Here is a 23,440-nt window from a genome sequence, read left to right on the forward strand (position 1 = left end):
CCATTGGCCAGCTGTTATTCAGTAGGGCCTCTGCTTCGCTTCCTAATTGGGGTGAGACAAGAACCCCAGGTACTGAACTGATGGACAGGAGCTGCAGCAGACAACAGCAACCAGCCCTCTGCTTCTTCATCTTGCCTCACAGCTCCATCATCCTGCCCCTAGCACTGGAAGACTTTTTGGAGCGAGCATGTCCAAATGCTTTAGGATCCCAGCTCCAAGCAGCTGAGGAGGTATTGCTGTTTGTAACAGTCCTGCAGATGATTCACAGCTTTGCGTTTGCACCGTAAAATGTAACATTAGCGCCAAGATCCTTTATTCAGCAGCGTTAGCAAAAGCTGAAAAACACTCCTCTGAAAGGGCTTTGTCACCATCCTTTGATGGTGAAACAGCCTCTTACAGCAGCCCCGTACATTTCAATTACCATACATCGGTGTCTCTGCCTCTTTCCCCAACTCATAAAAATCACAGCCAGTAAACACAAATCACCACCTGAAGCAGGCAGTGCTTTCCTCCCACTTTAATATACTCTCCCATACTACAAAGAAAAACAGGGAGCTTCTCGTATCTGCAGTGCCCAGGCTGCATGGTCCCAGGCAAGGATTAGCCATGTGTGCACTGGGAACAATCTGCTCTTAGTTTGCTTTAACATGGTTTTTATCCCTCTAAATCATGTTCAGCCATTTGACCTGACAGCACTCTGACACACAACCTGTTTTGGGGGTGGAGGATACATAAGAGCAGGGGATTTGCTATTTCCTTCTTCAAAAAAGAAAAACCTGCCTGCATCTGGGGGAGTAATATTTTATTATTTTTTAATTGCATGTGAATTTTCAGTGTGATTGCTCAGTATTTTTCCAAAAAATAAGCATGGGAATATCTCAGGATGCCAAGATAACAACAGTGATTTTAGGACTCCACAATAAGAAGCTCTGGTGGGAGATATCAGAGTGCAATACAGAAGGCATGTGAAATCCCACAAAGCAGAGGGAAGGCCATTGCAGTTTGTCACAGCAGAGGACGTAGGTAACTCAGCCCCAGATCTGTTCCTGCCTGCTCCTGCACCTCCTGCATCTCCCTGCTCTGCTGCAGCACAGCAAGAGTAGTGATTCACTTGGGACCCCACTGCTGAGTAGTGGCACTTTAAAAATTTCAAAGTGTTGCATGGGAGCCTAGCATGTGACTCCCATTAAAGTCAATACGAGTCATGTGTCAAACAACCCCCAGAGCACTTTGAAGATATACTTCCATTTATGTTTTTCTGATCCCAGCTAAAAAAAACACCAAACCAAAACAAAAAAAAACCTATTGTAGAACAGGACTTCAAGGACAGCTTTTCAAGAGCGATTCTCTTTCCTTATTTGCTCCTCAACATAAATCACCAAGGGAGGGAGTGCAATCAGTTAGGCTGTTATTTGATTATGGCGCAACAGAGAACGAATAGGAAAAAAAGCAGCGTGTGAAAAAGAAGTGTTGATGAAAACTATGTATGAATTATTCACGTCTTGTACGAAAGATCGGACTGCAAAGGAATTGGGGTGAATTTCAGTGGAAAAAGTTTTTAGTGATAAAGCTGAAGGGCACAACAGAAACTCATGTGGTGGGAAAGCTGCCCAATGTTGTGTAGGAACCAAGCCTCAGTGTGGGGACAGGAGTGAGGGAACGTGGGTATTGCTGCATGTTCCCAGCAGCCACATCCAGAAGGTTGTGCTGGGTCTGGTGATCCTGGCACTCAGTTGGAAAATGGCTGAAAACCACTGGGGTAAAGGGGCACCAGGGGCTCTTTTCCTCCTCTACACTTGTGCCCATAGCTCACCAGGGAAGAAATGAGGCTTACAGAAAAAATAGCTTAGGTCTCTAGCTGCTTTTATCATAGAATCATAGAATCTTATTAATTGGAAAGGACTTTAAAAGGCCATCTAGTCCAACACCCCTGCAATGGACAGGGACACCCACATCTAGATCAGGGTGCTCACAGCCCTGTCCAGCCTGAGTGACCTTAAGTGTCTTTAAGGATGGGGCTTCTATGACCTCTTGTGACAATCTGTGCCAGTGCCTCACCACTTTCATTGTACAAAATTTCTTCCTTATGCCCAATCTCCCCTCTGTTAGTTTGAAACCATTTTTCTTAGTCCTATCACAACAGACTCTGTGAAAGAGTCTGCCCCCTTCTTTCTTACAGCCTTTCAGATGCTGAATGGCCACTATAAGATCTCCCCAGAGCCTTCTCTTCTCCAGGCTGAACAGCCCCTGCTTCCTCAGCCTGTCCTTGTAGGAGAGGTGTTCCATCCCATGGGTCATTTTTCTGGACATGCTCCAATAGGTCCACATCTTTCCAGTACTGCGGGCTCCACATCTGATTGCAATACTCCCAGTGAGCTTTCACCAGCACAGACCAGAGGAGCAGGATCACCTCCCTTGACTTGCTGGCCACGCTTCTTTGGATGCCCAGGATTCAGTTGGCTTTCTGGGCAGCAAGGGCACGTTGCTTGTTCAACTTGCCATCCACCAGTATCTCCAGGTCCTTTTTAGCAGAGCTGTGCTCCACCTTATATTCCCCAGCTTGTACTTATATTGGGAGTTGCCACGATGCTGGTGCTAGACTCTGCACTTGGATTTTTTGAACCTCATGAGGTTCACCTGGGTGCAATGCTTGAGCCTGTCTAGGTCTCTCCGGATGACATCCCATTCCTTTGGTTGTGTTGACTGTACCCCACAGCTTGGTGTCATCCACAAACTTTATGAGAATGCACTCAATTCTGCTGTCAGTGTCATTGATGTAGATATTATGTAGATATTAAAGAACACTGGTCCCAGTACTGACTCCTGAGGGACACCACTTGTCATCAGTCTCCATCTGGACACTGAACCACTGACCACCACTCTCTGGACACAATCACAGACTGGTTTGAGATGGAGGGAACCTTTAAAGGCCATCTAGTCCAACTCCCCTGTAATTAACACCTACAGCTACATCAGGGTGCTCAGAGCCCCATCCATGACCTTGAGTGTCTCCAGGGACAGGGCATCCACCACCTCTCTGAACATGTCGCTCTGTTCTATCTCATTACTACCCAACTACAATGCCTTGAAGGCAACAGCACCAGCTCAGCACCCTGCTGTGACATTGACCAGCTCTGGGAGCATGTGGATCAGTACAACCACTCCTCAATGAATAACCATGAGGATGAAGATCTGTAAGTGGCAGAACCATAGCACAGTGGGTTGGTAAGGATGCCAAGTCACCAAGTGCTACTTGTGACAGATAGGGATTTTTAAAATGTTCTTTTTAAAGAAAACTTTCATGAGCAATAACTGTTTGAAAGAAAACATGTTATCTTAACTGAAGTGAGTTGCCTCTACCTAAAATGTGTGCTTCCCATACTAGTGGAGAACAGATACCATGCACTGCTACACCTAGTGTGTGGCTTTTTAAAAACAGATACAACTAGTTTGCATTTTTCGAGGATACCAAAAGAAAAAATAACAGCAAATATATAAATATCTAAATAAATAAATAAAGTTTTCCCCATATCAGGAGGTACACATTTATCTTTTTTCCACTTTCCCCTCTCTCCCTATTGTGGTAATTCAGTTTTTTCAGTTCTAGCAAATGTTAATAGCAGCAGGCTTTGGGACAGGAGCTTCAGCCACAGAATATAACTGGTGCCATATAAACAAGAGGGGGAGGGCAGGGAAGGGGAGAGAATCAGTCCAGGTCCCAAAGGCCTTATCACCCTTATGATTCCTGAAACCAATTACAGATCTGTTTCTCAGTAATATCCTCTTCACATCATAAACATAACCAGTTCCTCAGCCATCAAACAATCCACCCATCAAATCCATATCTTTCCAATTCAGAGAGAAGGATGTTATGAGGGACCATTTCCCAGGCCTTACTAATGTCCAGAGAGATGGCATCACTGACTCTTCCAAATGACAGTTGTGGCGTCATAAAAAGCAACAAGGTCAGTCAGGCAGGACCTGCTGTTGGCGAAGCTGTGCTGGTTCTCCCATATCACTTCTCTATCTTCCTTGTGCCTTAGCGTAGCTTCCAGAAGGATCTGTTCCACAATCCTCCCTACCACAAAGGTGATGCTGACAGGTCAGTAGTTCCCAGGGTCGAACTTTTTACTCTTCTTAAAAACAGGTGTGATGTTGCCTTTTTTTCCTTTCACTAAGTAGGAAGTAAGTCACACGTGACTGCCATGACTCTTCAGATATAATCAAGAGTGGCTTGGCAACTACATCCGCCAATTCCCCCAGGTCTCTGGAATGCACCACACTGGGACCTATGGACCATAGTAATACGGATGTTCAGGTTCCTCAGGCAGTCATGAATCTAATCTTCACTTACCGCAAGGGGGGCAATGCTGCCTGAGTTCCCGCCTTCCAAACCATATGCTCAAGGGCTCTGTGTATATTATCCTAAACAAAAGCTTGCTTTTCTCCCCTTTTTTAATTTAATTACTGAACTGTTGATATCCATTCAGATAAGACCAAGGAAAATCAAAGCTGGTAACAGGCCTGGTAATGCAATTGCCTTCTACTCATGTATCTGCCTGGCCCAAATAAAATGTTTTCAGGAAATTAAAAACCTCCATAATACCGTAAGTGGAATCTGCACTCACCTCCTCTAACATTCATTCTTCATTTTATCTTTTCCAGTCCTTGTCTCACTTTCTGTCTTATGTGGATTTCTGTAGAAATTCCATTGTATTCCCAGGGCAGCAAGCTCAAGGCTGTAAAGATGAGCAGCTGAGAGATGTCATCTGAGAGCAAACACAGCGCTGTTTAGTTAGGTGTGATTTACTCAGATAGCAGAATGCACCTGTCCAGAAAGCAAATGCATTTGCCTTAGCCTTCAGTGTAGCCTCTGCCTTCATTTTCAGATTGGAAGAGGCAGAATCAAGAAGCATACTCTTGTGTTTTTGCATCCCAATAACCTTCCGTTGTACATCAAACTTCCCAACTATTTCCATGACAACAGATTATAGACTGACATTTCATTCCTCCATTGGTAGTGAATTTACAGACTGAGAATTTATGAAGTATCGTTGTTAAGAGATGCATCAGGATTAGACAGACATGCCACACGTTTCGGAAATAAGTCACTCCTGGCAGTCAGGAGAATTTGGGTCCTTTTTGAAATAACTACACTTAACATTCATACCACTGCCTTGTCACTGAACATCGCCTGCTCACAAGGGATCACTGACAAGTGCAGAGCAGATACAGCATGCTATCAATCACTCACTGTGTTCTTGCTTTTAACTTTTGCAGTTTTATGTCTTTACTTTAGCTGCTGGCTGCCATAACCGAATCAATTAGAAGTTTACTTAGCACGTGTTGCCCTCAGGTAGGGGATGTGTGGGCATCTGAGGCTGTTCTCAGGGCAGAAACCTTCCCATGACCCATCTCAGCAGCAGGACATCCTCACAGGAGCATCCACAGCCCAGTTTTCCACACAGTCCCCTAGCCCAAGCTCAGTGGAGATATACTATGAACACAGTGTGCAGTGTGCAAGGGGAAATAAAGGAGCCCCCTCTAAAAGCCCTGGGTTGATTTGTAGTTCAGCAAGTTCATGGGAGTGATTGTTCCAAGTGGAACAAAAGGTTAACGGGATAACGCTTCAACCCTAAAAGCCTGGGTACTGCTCCTGATTATGTCACAAGTAAAAAATTAGACTTTTTCCAATACAGAGAAAGAATTAATATGACCTTTAATGAGTCCATAAAAAAAACACTGTAATAGCTTTAGTCACTTTCTTTTTAGTAACTATTAGGCTTGCACATTTTCTTAATGGAAGTACAGATGAGGAAAAGTGCTTCCTCATGAAGAAGATAAAGGAAATAGCTGCTTGAAATGAAATGGCCAAGGATGTGGAGATGTTGCTCCTCCCTCTGCATGAACGAATGGGAGGGAGGATCAGAGGAGAGCAAACCACCAGGTGAAAGAGACTGGAACAGTGAGCGCATGGCCAAGTCATTCTGTGGGGGTTGCTGGCTGATTCTGTAGCACAGTTTTTCCTTTGATGAAATAGCAAGTCTTAGCTAATACAAGCAAAAAGCATTTTGTGGAATTTTCTCTTTCCGGCCAATGAATGTCTGTTACCTTTGCTAGGTTTTCTTCTTGCTGGAGCATTAATGTTGGTAAAGCAGATTCTCTTTGAATAATGAATTGAGAGGTGGAGTTAATGACCTTTCTGCCTACCTTGGAAAGAGTGCCTTGAGTCCAGAATTATCACTTCAAGGTCTACTCCTTAAAACTGCTTTCTGAATCTTTCTTTTTCCTTCTTCCAGTCAAGCAAGGCCTACAGTCTCCCCATGTGAGGCTGAAGGATTGTTCACAGGAAACGATGATCAGAATATCTTAAAGTAGGAGAAAAGAGGCAGAAGTAACCTTAGCCTCCCTATGCAGGACAGAGAAGTCCCCATCCCAGCCACCCCCCTTACCTAGCTCAGCTGCCTCAGGCCATGGGGCCAAGAATTGAGCCTTGTTTTCTTCTCATGCCCATGAATAAGACATCCCTGTGTGGGGAGTTTACAGAGCAACTGCATTCCTGCAAATGACTGGTTTAACCTGTATGAAGGACAGGGTACAGCTGCGTGTCGTTGCCTTAGTCTGTGGTTTACATCTCCATGGCTCACTGACCATATCCCATCCAGCCCAGGAGGGGATGACACAGTTAAGTCCTTTAGTTAGCACTTGGGCCCACCAGCACCTCATGTGTGGGCAGTCCTGCCTTTATAGAGATGTCAAGGCCTGGTACAGGGCACTCACTTGGGTTGTGATGCTAACTGTATACCATCCTGTGCACTCCACAATGAGAACCACCAGCCCCACGGCCAGGTATGGGGCAGCCAGTGACCTTGCTTTACACCCTGGTCTCAGGTCCCTGCAGCCCTGCAGAGCAGCAGGATGATCTCAGCATGCTGTAAACAATTATGAGGAGGTAGGGGCAAGGGAAGCACTGCTCTGCTCTGTGGCAGTCAGCAAGCAGATGGCTTGCGCAGCTTGCTTCGAAGCTGAGCTCCAAAGTGCGGGAGAGGGCCAAAACTCATCCACTTTCCCGGGGGCTGGGCTTTTAAAACTGCTGTAACATCAGTCTCAGTCTTGCTGACCTTCCACTTGCAGGGCAAGATGCTGGGCCCCGCTGTGGAGCAGAGCAGGCACTGTGCAGCGGCCCTGCGGACACAGCCCCTGGCACCTCCCAGCTGCAACAGCGAGCCAGCAGCCTCCATCAGCATTTCCCAGCGGGATTTTGGCACCTGCTCACACGGCAAGCCGACAGCCGAACCTGTTATCCCCCACCGCAAGAATAATAGACTCGCCTTTTGACAATGCTTCTCGGTGGAAAGCTTCCCAAAGTGTTTCACAAACAGCATGAAGTGTAGCAAAGGGCCCTTCCCTGCCAAAAGCTGAAGTACAGCCATTCTGTGCTGGAACACAGCGGCTGCTGAATAATGAGGAGGAACAGCACAGATCCTTTTAGGAAGCAAAAACAAATGGCTGGAGGAGTGTGGAAAGACATCCTGGAAGCTTAGCTAGAATTAAGTTGAAAGAAAGCTGTGGATTTGTGACTGCTTTGGTTTTTAATTTTCATTTCCAAAGGCTTCCTTTTGTTACTTGTGTGCTGGGCACAACCAGGCTCCTGCTTCTCTGGAAGGCAATCAGCAAAGCATTTTCTGCCTTTATTTTTAAAAAATGATGAAGAAAATTTAGATCTTTTCAATGTCCTGGAGCCAGCAGAGCAGCAGGGGCTGATGGTACACGAGGGTGTTGTCACAGTCTCAACAGCAAGAGGGTCCATCTGTGAGCGCTTGCACAGGAATAGACAAATGTTAGAGGTCCAGGTTACGATTTCTGACAGTAGCTCTCCATACAGGATGGCTAGATTCTTGTCTTCATCAGTGGAGAAGCAGTCAGTGAAGACATTTTAAGATTGGATATTGAGAAAAATTTATTCTCAGAAGGAGTGGTGATGCAGTGGCACAGGTTGCCCAGGGAGGTGGTGGAGTCACTGTCCCTGGAGGTGTTCAAGAAATGCATGGATGTGGCACTGAAGGATGTGGTTAGTGAGCATGGCGTGATGGGTTGGTGGTTGAACTGTATCATCGTAGTGGTCTCTTCCAACCTTAATGATTTTATGATGCTAATATGCCCCATCCTGAAGTAGGCATAGGTGAGTGGTTCGGCTGAATGCCTCTCTAGATTATAAGCTAAGGTCCAAACTGGGATACCCTGTGCCATTTGGGACTCCTTGGGGTTTCCAGAGTGTTCACATGGAGCTGACAGACATGGAGTGACAGCTGTAAGCTGAGTCATGCCTCAACCCCACAAGGTGCACTCACCAGGCCTGGATGCTGTGAGCTCCAACTGCATTCAGAGCTGATACACTGAAGGACAGGAGGGGCTCAGAAGGTTTTGGATGAAAGGCCTTACCACTGGGACAGGGCAAGGATTATCTGAACCACAAATGTTCCTGTGTCCTCATGGTCGTGGTGGTCTGACACTTACACACGTGATTCCTAGGGTCAGAGGCACCAGGGAGATACAATGGAAGCAGCAATTACTGAAAATGGTGCTGGTTTTGCAAACGGCCCCTGCAATTTCTGTGGAAAGATTTCAGTAATTCTATTATCCTGTATTTTCTAGTGAATTTCATGTCAATATCTCATTGCGTCTCACAGGGGGTTGTAGATTACTTTTTTTCTTTAGCAAGAATGCTGATCTTGGATCAGTAACACTGAAGGAACAGTCATGTGAGAACACGTATCGAATGCATTTTTGCTTTTCCTAAAGATTACAGAATCGTGGTTATCAAATCACAGGTTATGATTTAATTACTTTTCATTGTCTGAACTGCAGAGCTTTTGAACCCGAAAAATCCACCCCTTCAAAAATTAAACAAAAACAAAGCGTTAAAAAAAATTGTGTTAAAAAATTGTATCCTCTGAAAACATTTTTATAAACCCTTCTGCAAAAATCCCTGCATGCTCTTAAGGCTACAAAAGAATCAAGTTTTATTGTTCCAGGAAGAACAGCACACTTTCCTGAAATAAAATTCTGAATTCCATACTGAGGCAGGAATTTTGTCCTGAAAGGCAGTGGATACTTCTGCATAAATATGTCTCATTTCAGTAAGACCTCACCTTTAGCACTGCAGAAGATAAAGTGCCTGGGAAAAGCTGTTTAATAACTGACAGAATGTCAAAGTACATTTCTGCAAAACAAAAAGATTTACAATGTGATGTGTGTTCAAGCTTTTATTCCAGATTCTTTATTAACATGTCCAAATATTTAAACTAATCCCAGGAAAGACGGGGAACAGAGATTAGGTGCCAAATTAATTGATTGGCTTAAAACAAAGACCACTGAAAAAAAAAAATCCCTGTCATGTGCCGCGTTCTGCTTAGCTTAAGTAAACAACTGCAGATGCAACTAGCCTGAAGTATTACCAACCAATAGCAGCAATATAATGACAAGCATCCTCAGAGATGCTGGTTTGAGATGACATCTCTTTTGGAGACCATCTGCTTCTGGCTTTGTAGACTCAGTATAAATGTAGTCTTAGTTTAAACCTCAGGAGGTCTGCTAATTTTAATCCATCCTCTTGTCCTCAGGCAGGAGCGCACATACTTACAGGTAAATGTTTGCCTTGTGGAACCCTAAAAACCTCCACACTCAGCATTAGGAGCTCATGCCAATTCTTAACAATTGTTGTATTTAACCTAAGTCTCTCACAGTGTAATTTAAGCTGATAATTTCTTGTCTTGCCTTTAGTCATGATGTAGAAATGACAAACAACCTACCTGTAGCAAGTTTAAACACATCTTAAAATGCTCTAGAGGTCCCCATCTTCCTTTCAGTATTCCCTTCTGAGAAACAAACCAAGTCAACCCCTCCTTCCTTCTTCCTTTCTCCCTTCCTCTCTTCCTCCCTCCCTCCCTCCCTCCCTCCCTTCCTTTCTCCCATCCTACCCTCCATTTTTGAACAGATCACTTATCAGTAACTTTATTTGTTTTTATCAACAAATACATAATCTGCACTAGGCGTGGTATTTCCATTGTCTTGCTTCAGTGCTATCTATCTATAGATTTAAATTTTGCTCAGCAGGTATGTATCCCATTTTCAAGGACACAATTAGCCTGTATCTCCCAAACATCCCTAGTACTCTTCATATGCCTTGCAGGAAGAGTCTGGTTCTTGGGTTGTGACTGATGAATGCCATTAACAGCTTACTGGCCAATCTCTAGATGCCATAGGTACATTATGATATCACAGGGCTCTGAAAAGCACAAACAGTCCTTTGTTTTGTCAGACCAACTTCAAATTCCTTCTCAAATATCTTAAGGAAACTGGCGCTGGAAACAGAAGCATGACAAACAATATGGCGACATGGGAATACAACAACCGTTTGGCAAAGAATCACACAAGTTTAACTGGAGAAGAGCAAAATCCCAGGCAAGATCCATGTTTGCGAACTGTGTACCTACTGCCATTTTAATCATTTAGAAATTTTTTTACTCAGATGGATTTTTCTTTAAGAAAAAAATTTTAAATTGATTCTTGAGGAGATCCTACTGGCTTACTGGGCCAGTTTCTTAACAGTTAAGAAACCTTAGAGTTCTTCTTGACAGTGTCAAAAGTTGTGTGCATGTGGATGTGAGATGGGAGTCTCTAAGAACATCAGGAATTTGTTTTATGACTTCTAAGAAGAGCAGAATTAGCAGAATGAGTCATCAGAGCAAGAAAATGCCAAAGGAAAATTGTAATTCTTTTATCACCTTCTCAAAGCCAATGTAATCCCCAGAGGGTTCCACTCAACCCATTTAATTTCAAATTAATCTTTCTTTCTTTTGAATTTTAAAATCCACTCTTTTAGGAAGAAGACATCCGCCAAGTACTCAGAAGCAGAGGTAAGCTCAAAAGGTCTGTTTTGTATGGCAGTCCTTTAGGACCCATGTCTGACTTCCATTAAAGTCAAGAAAGCTGTAAGTTTGGTGAGGATTGCATTGAGGCTGCACAAAATAAGGATCGTGAAGTGAAGGCTTTTCACTGTAGCTGAGCCTTTTGGCTTTGGCAGTCTCAAGGGTAGCCTTTCCTTGCACTGCAGCAGTGAAGCATTAGATGGAAAAGCCACGGGCTTGCTGCTATAGCAGGGCAGGGAATTAGCTTACCCAGCCCATTAGACACGAGATGTCTGTTTCAAATGAACTTTTCCATCACTCGCCTTCTTATCCTCCCCTGAAATAGATAGCCATTTAAGCATTAAAAAAATATTGTAAGAGAGAGAGAAATATTATGATATAACCCCTGGAGGCACTTACCTCCCCACACGGTGTAAAATGCCATGACAGTCACTTACATCACACTAGATACCCACTAAAATCAGGTGACATTAATCATATTGAATGTGATTTCTGTCAGTTAAAAACCCAAAGGAATTCCACAGTCTGATGAATTCTAATGATTCCAAAGGCTTGATGCAGGCCCCAGACAGTCTAGTCTGTCCCACCGAATAGTCTGACCTTAAGTGTCATCACCCAGAGTCAGCAAAAGGCTCCACACTTTCATCTAAATGTGCCTTTATTATCAGCTCAGGTGCCACAGAGACAGCTAAACCTTATCTGATGGTCCAGAAGGATGCAGGTCACAACACTGCCAGTCTCACATGGAGGTCTCAGACAACCTACAATATTGTAAATGGGTATTTATGTTGGATATTAGGAATAACTTCTCAGAAGGAGTGGTGAGGCCTTGGAACAGGCTGCTCAGAGAGGTGGTGGAGTCACTACCTCTAGTGGTGTTCAAGGAAAGTGTAGATGTGGCATTGAGGGACATGGTGAGTGGGCAGTGTTGGTAGTAGGTGAATGATTGGACTGGATGATCCTAGAGGTCTTTCCCAGTCTTAATGATTCTATATGATTGTATGATGAGCTGAACAAAGCCCTAGATCACCACTGTTTACAAATGCAAGCTTTAACATCCATCTCACGTAGATTTATGTGACAATTTCAAAGCAAAACACAACTGTATCAACAGTTACTCTGTGAATTAGACAGCTATCCCTATGGCTTGCTACATCATACTAGCAAGCAGTGACATTAGTCTTGCAGACAACTGCCCTAAAGCACGTTTTGAATATTCTTGAGCTCCTACATGGTTTCAACCTGTAATTCCATCCCAGAAATGCCAGATTTCACCTCAAGACCTTTTGTTTCAGTAAAACAATGCTTTTTTTTTGTCTTCGTTTCAGCTGTGATGGAGTTGTATAGCATCTGGTATGACATTACATTTTTGTTCTAGGAGAAAAACAATATTGATAACACACTGATATTTATAGGTGCCGCTATTCAGTGTTGTGTAGAGTCAAGGCCATTCTCAGTAAAGGGCCCAAGGAGCTGGGAGGGAACAGAATTAGGACAGCTGACTTAAAATGGCCAAAGGGATATTCCATGCAATATGACATAATGCGGATGGAGTTTTGACGGGGTTGGGAGTTCATTTTGTTCTCTTCTGCTGCTTTGGGGACTAGCTGGACATCAGTCAGGGCATGGCGAGCAATTGCTTGTGCATCATTTGTTATATACATTCATATATATTTACATAGATATTTTTCATAGCTATTATCCTTTTCCTTTTCTCTGTCTTAGTAAATAGTTTTATCTCAACCCATGAGTTCTGCTTTTCTTCCAGTATTCTTCATCATACCAACTGGTTTAAACCACAACATTTTCCTAGGAAAAACTTTTATACTGGAAAATAACCACCTGGATTTCTTTGGAACTACTTAAGAGAGCTTTTCTCTTAATTTAGCTGTTCCCATTTGAATTTTCTTTTGAATTTGGGAGATAGATACAGGCTTCTTTTTTAACTAGCTTTTAGAGGTAATTGCCCATATTGAGATCACCATCAGAACTGGTTCTCTACCCCTCACCTGTTCCCTTCGTGTTGTTTTAGAGTCACACAGGAGCCGGCCACAAAGTTGGGTCTCATCTTTCCAAAAACCTCTCAGCACCCCAGGGGTGGGTGGTAGGGAGAATAGACAGAGTTACTGACTGCACCAGCCCTGAAGTACTGGGGTTGTACTGGCAGTACTACTGCCAGTCAGAGGGCATAGTCGAGGGTCTCGTTTGAATAAGAGCTGAAGGGGTCATGCTCATCCTGCCTTTCTTGCTGAAACACTCAAGCAGTTGCTTTTTCCTTTAGCTGAAACATCGTTGTCTGATAATAAACTATCTTCTTTTATCCTGTAGATGCCCACAGATGTAAAATTGCTCCTTAAACTGCTCCCAGATAAATCGGTTGGAAAGCGTTAGCACTTTAGATTCCTCAGAAACCAATTATTTTTATTTAGCTCAGAACTGCAGCTGAAAGCATGAGTACACTAAATTAAGAGCAAGATTTAATTGATTAGTTTTACAAAAATTTGAGAGCCAAACTGAAGCAAGGTGCAGGTTTTCTCTGTCTTGACTCTTTAAAGCAGGTTTCCTTTTTAATATTGCTTCTCAATCAGTATTCTTTTTAATGCATTTCAATGATTCGTGACTTGCTGTAGCATCATCAGGCTATGCTGAGCCATTTTTGTTTTTCTCCTTGAGAGGCTTCCATGGACATTCAAGGTATTTGATCTTTGGGAAGGGTGATTCAAGAAGCCATCTGATCTAATGGGGTGGGCACTAGACAGGGACTATAAAGACCCAGGTGCTAATCTCCATTCTGTGACCTTGAGCAAATCATTTCATCTTCCTGCATTTCCCTCTTACCTTTTATCTTTCTTTAACACTCTTAATTAAGCCAGAGTGCTAAGGATAATACAGATAATAACCAATTCTTCCCTTTCATGAATTAGACATGCTCCTCTTAAAATGCCACAGAGGTTGAACTGTGGTGAATGTGTGCAATTACCTTTAGTAGGGACGGTGGTTGTTGCACACAGCCTCACTGAATTCCTATAAGCACCTGGATTAATTATATCCTGTCTTCAGTAATTCTCTGGAGAATGAGAATAATGAAGAGTAAATACCTTTTATTAATACAGTTACAGAATGCAATACAAGAAAAGCTAAATGCACCGTGCATTTCAGTAACTGCTTAATGGAACACAAGGACACCACTAGAGCAAATACCCTTCCTCAGACACTCTCCCCACTGAGATTCAGCCTTACATGGATATAGAACCATGCTTCCCATGTCCCCAAGCACCACGTTTCAACGCACAGATGTGAGGTAGCAGTCGTCAGATCCTTTGGTACTGGGAATTACATGGAGAGGAGCCGGAGCTGAGCGCTGAGAGGCTGTTGTTTGACAGCCACATTGCTTTAGATGGGGAGAAGTCTGGGCTCTGTCAGCATCCTCGAGGGCCATGAGGTCTCCAGGAGCAGTCATATCAGGCTGCAAATTTCAAAAGGACTGAGGCAACCACTGAGCTGCTGAGCCATGATTCAGCAGCTGACTGTGTGTGTGTAGAAGGCATGCAGCCTCAGTTAGGGAAGCAAACCTTGCAATAGAAAATAATATCCCAGTTATGAACTCGTAATGCCTAAAATAAACAGTGACATTTTTGTATTGAAAAAAGATGAGTGGGAGAAATCTCACCTGCAAAAGCCATCTAGGTGCACAGGGTGGAAAACAGATCACAACAGACCAAGTGCACCAGGATGTGATGAAAGGTAGATTTTGTGTTCAAACAGATAAGGTGGATGAAATGTCAAAAATCCAGAGCCTTATTAACGCCACTCCAACATGCTGGCAGTTTTAGTTTAATACCACAGCAATCAGAGAATTCAAGCACTGTTAGCCCCCCAGCAATGCTAATTCAGCCTGCATGCAGAGCCACAGCCCCCATGGTCGGGGTGGCCTTCCTTAATGCCGGCTCTCAGACAGACCACGTACAATATGTGGTTATTGCTTGAGAATAATTGTACCAGCACCTTAAGGAGCCACTTATGTAGCACATTATTATCTACGGGAGAACTGAAAAAAAAAGAGGCAGTGTCTGTACAAAAGACTCTTGAGCACAAAGTCTCTTCTGCTTCCAGTCTTCAGTGCTGCACCACTCTGCTCTTTCATTCACAGAACACAATTTGCCGCACACAGTTTGCTAGGAATATGTGCAGTTTACAATATGTTAAGGAATGGCTGGATTTTCACCCCCAGAGGAATCTTTGGGACATAATATGTTTTTCAGATTATAAAGTGGTCTCTGTCTGCTTCTCATCCTTCTGGTAGAAAGAGAGAAAAATTAATGCATTTTGCAAATCAGAGGTAGTTATCTTCTCTCCCTCTCAGCCCGTGTATTGCTAGAGTGTGAAGTCTTGCTAGGTGAGAATTACACAACTAGCATCCAATAAGAGCTGAATAAGCGGGTGTGTCTAGACAGTCCCCAGAGGTGTCATCCAACCTCAACTATTGTGTGATTCTGTGAAGCCGTATGCAGTCTTGCTGCCAAATAGGTCCTACAACTTTGCTGTCCAAATGCCACTATGCCACATTAGTGAGGTACTTCAGACGCTGAGCTCAGACATCTCTGGGGTAAAGATGCTGCATCCCTACCGCACAGCCTGCTGTGCTGTTCTTTGCCTTTTATTTTTTTGCTCCCTATTATCCGAGCAGCTATTAAGGGAAAAGAAATTAGCTTCAAGCCAGAATTGGCTTAAGTACTTTAAAAGAGAATCAAACAGACCTTCAAAGTTATGTCTAGCTGCAGCCATTGCAATGTATGCCAGTATTTTCCACCTTGAGTATTGGATGTAGCAGTGGGAGGGACTTCTGGCTTTTATTTTTTAAGAAGCATGTGTTCCCGCATCTCCGCACTGGTATTAACCCTCCACATGCATGCCATTTTTATTTTCCACCCAATTAAGTAAAATGTTGTCCCCGATGAAATAGTCAGAGTGTTCAGGCTGATAACTCCTCACAGCTGTAGTCACAGCCTGAGGATGGAGGATGGGGCCCTCATGTGCTCCCCTCACTGTAGCAGACAGATCTGTGGTGCCAGCCCCCATCTGTCTGCTTCCCCTTCTGCCTCCAAAGTACCTCACTCTCCAAATGCCTAAGGCCAGTGCAACCCTCCAGGGCAACTCATATCTCCACCAGGAGGGCAATGTGTGTTCACACACTATTGCTTTCTCTCAGTCTATGCTGCTATCCTTGTCAAACGCCAGCACACACACATGCAGGTGAAGCTTTTAAAGTCAAAGTCCAGACTTAACCCAGATCTTGTCAGATCCAAGAAAAGAAAATACCCTAAGTTTAAAAAGTTACCAAAATTAGCATCAAACTGAGCTCAATACCTATCAAGGAATAGATGAGGTACCCAAATAATCCAAATTCTTATCCCTCTGAGAGGCCAGCCATGTGCCATCTCTGACACTGTGGGCAGAGTGCTGAAAATACACACCACAAAGCACGAGGCCTGCTGCTGTTTACATACACATAGTCTATAATACTAAATGTAGTGCTTTGTTGTCATGTCGGCCTTTGTATTTTTCATGTAAGTATCTCAGTTTTATGATCTGTGCCTGTGAGAAGGGTATATAGGAGAATAGAACTGATGATGCGTCTAATGGCACTGAGCAATTCCTTAGAGCAGAGCAGGTGCTCAGCAACCTGAAAATGCAGATGAGGAGAAAAAGGTAATACCCATCTTCTGAGAGAGAGCGTGGCTGTCAGCTACTGGCTAGCTTTGTGAAGAATGGATGTGAAAGGTCCTTACACCCAATTGGTGTTTCTGAAGAGGCACAAATCATACATGCAGCTTCAATGAGGCTGTACCTGAAACATTTTTGAGTCAAGGTGGCAGTGACAGTGAGAAAAGGCCCAGAGTTACAGGCTGAGGAGAGAAAGAAAATGAACCTCCAGGGCAAACACTAGGCAACAGCACATATGAGACTCAGGTCTAACCCCAGTCCTCCACATGGGTGAGGTGACATATCTGCAGACATCTCCCCAGGGCCTGGGAGCTACCCCATCTTCTTTGCTAACCTCCTAGTAGCTTTCTTGGCCTTGTCCACCAGTGTGGAAGCCTTGACACACTCATGATGCCGAGTGTAAGAGGGCTGTGCTCAGAGGACCAGCTCCTTGGACCTCCACGCTGTAATGGCCTTGCATCAGCATACAGCAGGTCTGACACCAGAAACATCTTACCACCTGTTCAACCACACACAGCTGATGTGAACAGGCACACAGCGAGTAAAATGGCTGATTAACCTCATCTACAGTATAACTGTGCTGCCAACATATTTGTTAGCTCTAGGCCAGTGCTATTCCACATGTACAATCTAGGCAAGTTTCAGTTTTCCTCAGCGAAACGTGAAACTTGCTCACCCGTCTGCTGTGCCTGGGGCATTGCCATACACATGCCATGAATTCTTCATGTGCAAACTAGTCAAGAAAAATCCATGCCAGATGCAGAGCCATCCTTGTGATTTGCATGCAGCCTGTCAGTCATCAAGTTGTCCCCTGAAGCATGGCAAGCCACTCCTAGACATGGCAGGACATCCAGAATGTGTCTGGTGAGGAGGAAATAACCTCTGTCAGTACGAACAAAGAAATATGTAACATCAAGCCTGTTGTTCATCTCACAGATTTTAGATAGTTCTGCTTCTTAGTGCATTTGCTGGTTAGACTCAGGACCATCTGATGTCCATCCAGAGAGGAACAGTGCAAGAAAGAGCCACCTAAATCTGTGGCCAAATGCAGACGCTGACACCTATTGTCTGTAAATCAATTCTGCCCAAACACTGAAAGCCTGGAGACACCACACACAGCAAACACAGGAACTGCTCTCTTGCTCAGTGAGATTCATGTCTGCTAGAAAAAGGACGCCTCAGAAGCCAGCATAAATTGTAGCAGCCTGCACAGCCCTATCAGCTTACACCAGGGAATAAGGCCAGAGCATCTTGGTGTAAATCTCCCAGATATGCTCCATTGCTTTTCACTTGCCAACAAGGACAAGGGCACAGCAGCTTTGTTATCTGTCATTATCTGTTTTCATGTTCTCACAAGCAAATGTGTAATATTCCCCAAGCAGGTAGCATTCTCTGAGCCTGGCCCACGGGAGCAGATGAATGCATTCATTACAGGAACCTTTGTATTGAAGCTGAACCCAGTGATCTCTGTGGCACCAGGCTGTAAAGGCAGGCGAGCTAATACAAAAGGGGTCAGTGAAGTTATGCCAAACATACACTGTGTAATTGATTTCCGGATTTGGTTCACTATCTGTATTACCAACGAACAAAGGAGGAGAAAGACTTAAAATATGATGCAAGGCATAAATATTTCTCAATGGGATGTTTTTATAAGTTTTCAGTAAGGTTTCATCTGCTCTTTAAGCCTTGATTATTAGCCCATATTCAGAATTTACAGCACAAATAATCACCACGTTTTCTTTCTTTTACAAGTATCTGGGCAGGTTTGCAAATAGTTGGTGTTCAATCCCAGGAACAAAATATCTTAGGGACAGCTCTCCCAGCCGGGGCCCCGAGAGATAAGAGGATAATAACACTGTGCATTAGCCCCAAGCATTCCTGAGAGCCACTGTCCCCTCGAAGATCCAGTCACTTCCCAGCACAGGCCCAGTCTCTCGGTCTCTGGCAGAGCTCACTCCTCCAGCAGCTCGCACAGCATTTCCGGCCTCCCCTTTCCCGCTTCTCAAGAAAACTGGGATGGAACAAAATAGCTTTTGAGGCCGCAGTTGATTGCCATCCCCAGATGCTTTACATTCAACATGCCATCTGTGTTTTGTTTTCTTGTTAAGAGGGTTTTGTAACAATTTTTATTATCTACTGTAACTAGAAACAACAGCAGGAAATCATGTAGTGCAAAGCAAGTATAGTGAGAGATTTGGCTTTGCAATCACTGGCCATCAATCTTCCACTTGAAATTTCTCCATTGCAAGCCTTTTCCATCCTTGCACGCATGCATTTATGTGAAAGAGAGAGGGTGCAAGTGTTGGGCAAAAGCACGTGATTGTGTGCAGGGGGTGAGTGAAAAGACCTCAAAAAACAGTAAAGCAGAGAAGGGCTTAATGCTGCTGCAAACAGTCATCTTCTGCAAGTCAGTTAACCCTTAGCTCATTTCTTCTGAGGGAAACACAAACTTTTTTTGCAGCTTTGGTAAGACCGAGAAATTATCTGAGTGTCCAATTTGCTCGGTCCTGTGCTCTCAGCAATGTGATTAACAGCTTCATTGATTAATAGTGATTAGTTTAACCAGAGGAATTAACCTCTGAATTAATATGTGGCCAGTAATTTAAGTGACTTATAAAAAAAAGTCCTGATTGCTGTCATGCGGCCTATTTCTCATTAAATCTTGCTTTTAATTTGCAACCTTCTGCTTTCTGTACAAACTCACTGTCTCACAAACTCCAGCTTCAGTGTCTCTGCTCCTCTGTACACATTAAGAGAAAGAAAAGTAGAGAAGCAGCGTGGATTATAATATCCTAGTATAGGGTTATTGTAAAATTGTACCACTTGCATACCGGAGAATAGGAAATTTCATCTTCAAGGGCTCCCTGGGGGGCTGAGATAAACTACAAAAGTCACAACTCGTTATAATTAAACACTCATGCTCACTACACAGAAAGGAGATTATGCACATTTATCTGGGTCACTGAAACATACATATAGCTATACTATGCATGAATGTCCATTAATGTTCTGTAAGAACTTAGTGAAGGTGTTCTCCCAGAGGTGATGCAAGTTTGTGCTGGACAAAGATACTGTAGTAACATGGAGAGGGATAGGAACAGCTAATGTATTTCCAGCGGGAATTAAGAACTGCTTAGATGGGTGTAGACCCCATTCCCACTCAACCAACTAAAGCACAAATATGTTAATTAGATAACATCACGGTGTCATTATTCTGTATGGTTATCAGTGATCACTAAAAGATATACAGCAAGTTTTGTTCCTTTCATAGTTCTTTTGGAATTCAGTTTGGTTCATCTAATGAAATCTGTGCTTTTGGAAGTTGGTGTATCTGAAAATACATCACACCTTGCTGTTTTCCTTGCAGACACGTGAGTGGGCTGGTAAATAAAAAAAAATTAGATTTCTATAGATGCTGTGGTAGCCATCCGTCTTCTTTTTATTCCTATTGTCTCCTGGATGGTGAACCACAGAATTCTTACCTACCCTTCGTTATTTTCCAAAAGCAAAAAATATATATTTTTCCTCACTGGAAAAGAAAACAAAACCCACAGCCAGCATGGACTGTTAGAAACAGCCATGATGAGTTTGGCACTAGCATCTCCTGGGGAATTAAAGGCCAGGTGTTGCTAATGGCTCTCAGCTTTGCGTCAACACTCCAAGTCACTCCTAATCCCCAGGACGGGCTCTGCTCCTTATTGCTTAATTAGAACACAAATGGCTCTATGAAAATAACATGGACAGTCTGACTCAAATCCACAAATGAGAAGAAAATGGAGGAATTAAGGGGTAAAAAAAAAAAAAAAAAATCCCAGAAAGACTAACATGCAGCCATCTGTGTAAGTAGGTTTTGTTTTACAGCAAACGCTGTTAACAGAAATAGCTGAAAACATATACATATATTTTCCGAATCTGATCTGTAGAGGTTTTGCAGCTAAAAGACCTGTGCTCAGTTGCTTTTATTCCTAGATTATGTTTTAAGTTATTTATGAGGACTTGAATTGCTGCCAAGTATGTGACAACTCTTGTGTGGGAAAATGACATGAATTTTAAGAATGAATGAGTAGTCCTCCAAGTGTTTGTGCCAGAAGCACCTCTTTCACTAGTGGTGTTTGGGTTTATTTTCTTATATAAGATGTTTTATCCATCCAATCAGAAAAAAATTCTGACCGTAAAAAAAAATGTGTCTTACCGTATGACCCATGAAATTAGTGCAACGCAAAGAGTCATCAGGTAGAACACACAATTTTCATGTTCCATCAAAATATTGGTTAAAACTTTCAGCCAACAAGCTTGTTCACAGGAAACCAGTAGGTCACAAACCAGTTTTAAGTCCAAAAAGAAGAGAGTGGTAACATTTCAAGTGATTCCACTTTTTCTTTTGAAATGCTTTCCAAGCTCAGACCTGTATGAGAGTTTGGTGTTTGATGAGGTGTCCCATCCTCAGCTGGAGAGGTAGAAAGCTGCCCTGAAAAAACAGGGGTCCAAGAAAACCAAATTGAATTAACCCTGTGAGTTCATCCTTAAAATACAGACTTTATTATCAGAATGATCCAAGGGTCATGCTCAAGAGTATCTAAAAAATCTTCCTGCATGGACAAAGCGATCCAAATGAAGCCCAGTGCCCTGTTTAACATACAGGGCTTGCGACAAACATTGAACTATAGGAGAAATTTTCAGACCTGTAGTAATGAGAACCATGTCTGGATGTAGATTCAAACACATGATTTTGCTTAAGACACTTTGTCCCAGCTGCCAAGGAAAGAACTTTTATTCTTCTTTGCGATTCTGGATATACACCAGATAATTCTGCAGTAAGTAGGAACATGACCTTTAGGCTTTTACAGAGAACCAATACTAAAACGTAATACAAATTATTGCTTTACAATGCATTAAAACAACCTTTCTCCCTCAAATTAGCAGATAACTCGAGGCTAAGCCACATTTCCTTCAATGGGATGTTACTGAAAATAAAATATTTTATTATTGTTGTTTTTCACCAATTGAAGAAAGAGAGATGCATGCACCCGCATTCTGAACGTGTTTGGAAGATGTGGCATACCTATTAGAAGGGCTGTTATCTCTGTCAGCAGCGCTGCTGTTCTTCCTCTAAACTGCCTTGGCAGGCTCACTTACAATGCATCCTGCTTCCTCTAAAACATGCCTTGAGCTGACTCCTGCTAATCCTCCCGGCCACACAGAGTGGGCTCAGCCATGCCGGGAAGCAGAACCAATCTAATATGAACCGTAGTGCCTCCTGCAACCTAGAAATGCAGCTTAGCATTTGAAAAGTGAGAGGGGGGGAGAGAAAGGCAGAAGGCTGTCACAGCTATCCTGGTAACAAAATTTATATGAGCTCTGTATCAGTGGTAATAGTAATAACTCAAGACATCTACAGAGCAATTCCAGTAACTCTGCTTTTTGTGCCGTGAGAATGGAAGCTCAAGTTTTAACAGTTCATTTGTATTAAAGACTAAAGACTTTGTACATTCTGAATCAGAACTTTTGAAAGATCTTTTATGTTTCCTTCGGCTAGTTCTAGATTTAGCCTCTTTTTTTTTCCCTCTTATCTATGTTTTATATATCACAAAGTACACCGCAAACCTGCTCTAAAAATTGTTTCCCCAGGGGTCCCCTAGGGTAATAGAGTTGCTTTTAAAGAGATACCTATCCCATTACGGCTGTATGTATTTATCAACTGAGAGTTTAATTAATAGAAAACACTTAACAGCCACACAGAACCAGAAGCTTTTGTCCAGCTTAGCCTGTCTGGTTGCATTGCCTATGTTACTCTTTTGAACAAATGGTACAACTATCCTAATAGTCACTGAAGAAAAGAAGAACATTAGTGCTCTCATTTTATGCACTGAGCCGTCACTCTTTGCTAAACATGAAGTGTTAGGTGTTGATCTTCTAGCATGTCTCTGCAGCAAAATAAAGTCATGAATGTAGCATGACCAGGCATATCTATGCTTCATTGAACCTTCTTACCCTGAGTAACAAGAGAAACGAAAGGAATGTATATGGGATGCAGAACAGTTCAGCAACCCAGTTGCAGCTCAACAACCCAGTTGCCCTCTGGAGACTTGTCAGTGACACCTGAAGCCTGTTCCACCACATCTCTGCTGCTCTTGTATGTCTTTATAAGCACACTTTCATCTTGTTATGCAGACAAACCCGTGGAAAGGGAGGGAAAGCATGATTTGTTTCTCTCTTAACACATTAGGAAACACCACTTCCTCCTTCTCCTCTCTTTTAAATCAATGTGTGTGCAAGCCGCATTTCCTGGAGACAACAGGAGAGAAGGAGGTCTTCAGGAAGGAAAGCATCAAAACAGATACATATTAAGAGCTTCCTTTTCCCTCAGGAAAGATGCACTGCACCTCAAGGACTGGGGGCAGTGGTTTTAAATTGAGACAGGGGAGGTTTAGGCTAGATATTAGGAGGAATTTTTTCACACAGAGGGTGGTGACGCACTGGAACATGTTGCCCAAGGAGGTTGTGGATGCCCCATCCCTGGATGCATTCAAGGCCAGGCTGGATGTGCCTTTGGGCAGCCTGGTCTGGTGGCTGGCGACCCTGCACATAGCAGGGGGGTTGAAACTAGATGACCATTGTGGCCCTCTTCAACCCAGGCCATTCTATGATTCTATGGTTCTATTCTATTCTATGACTGTGGGCAGAAATGATGAGGGGATGACGCCCAGGTAGCTGAGTTTGGACATGCCACCAGGGTGGCACCAATGAGCAACACAGCTCAGAAACACAATATGATGGAAAGGGCA

Source organism: Coturnix japonica, chromosome 1, assembly GCF_001577835.2.
Source record: "Coturnix japonica isolate 7356 chromosome 1, Coturnix japonica 2.1, whole genome shotgun sequence".
NCBI classification, from domain to species: domain Eukaryota; kingdom Metazoa; phylum Chordata; class Aves; order Galliformes; family Phasianidae; genus Coturnix; species Coturnix japonica.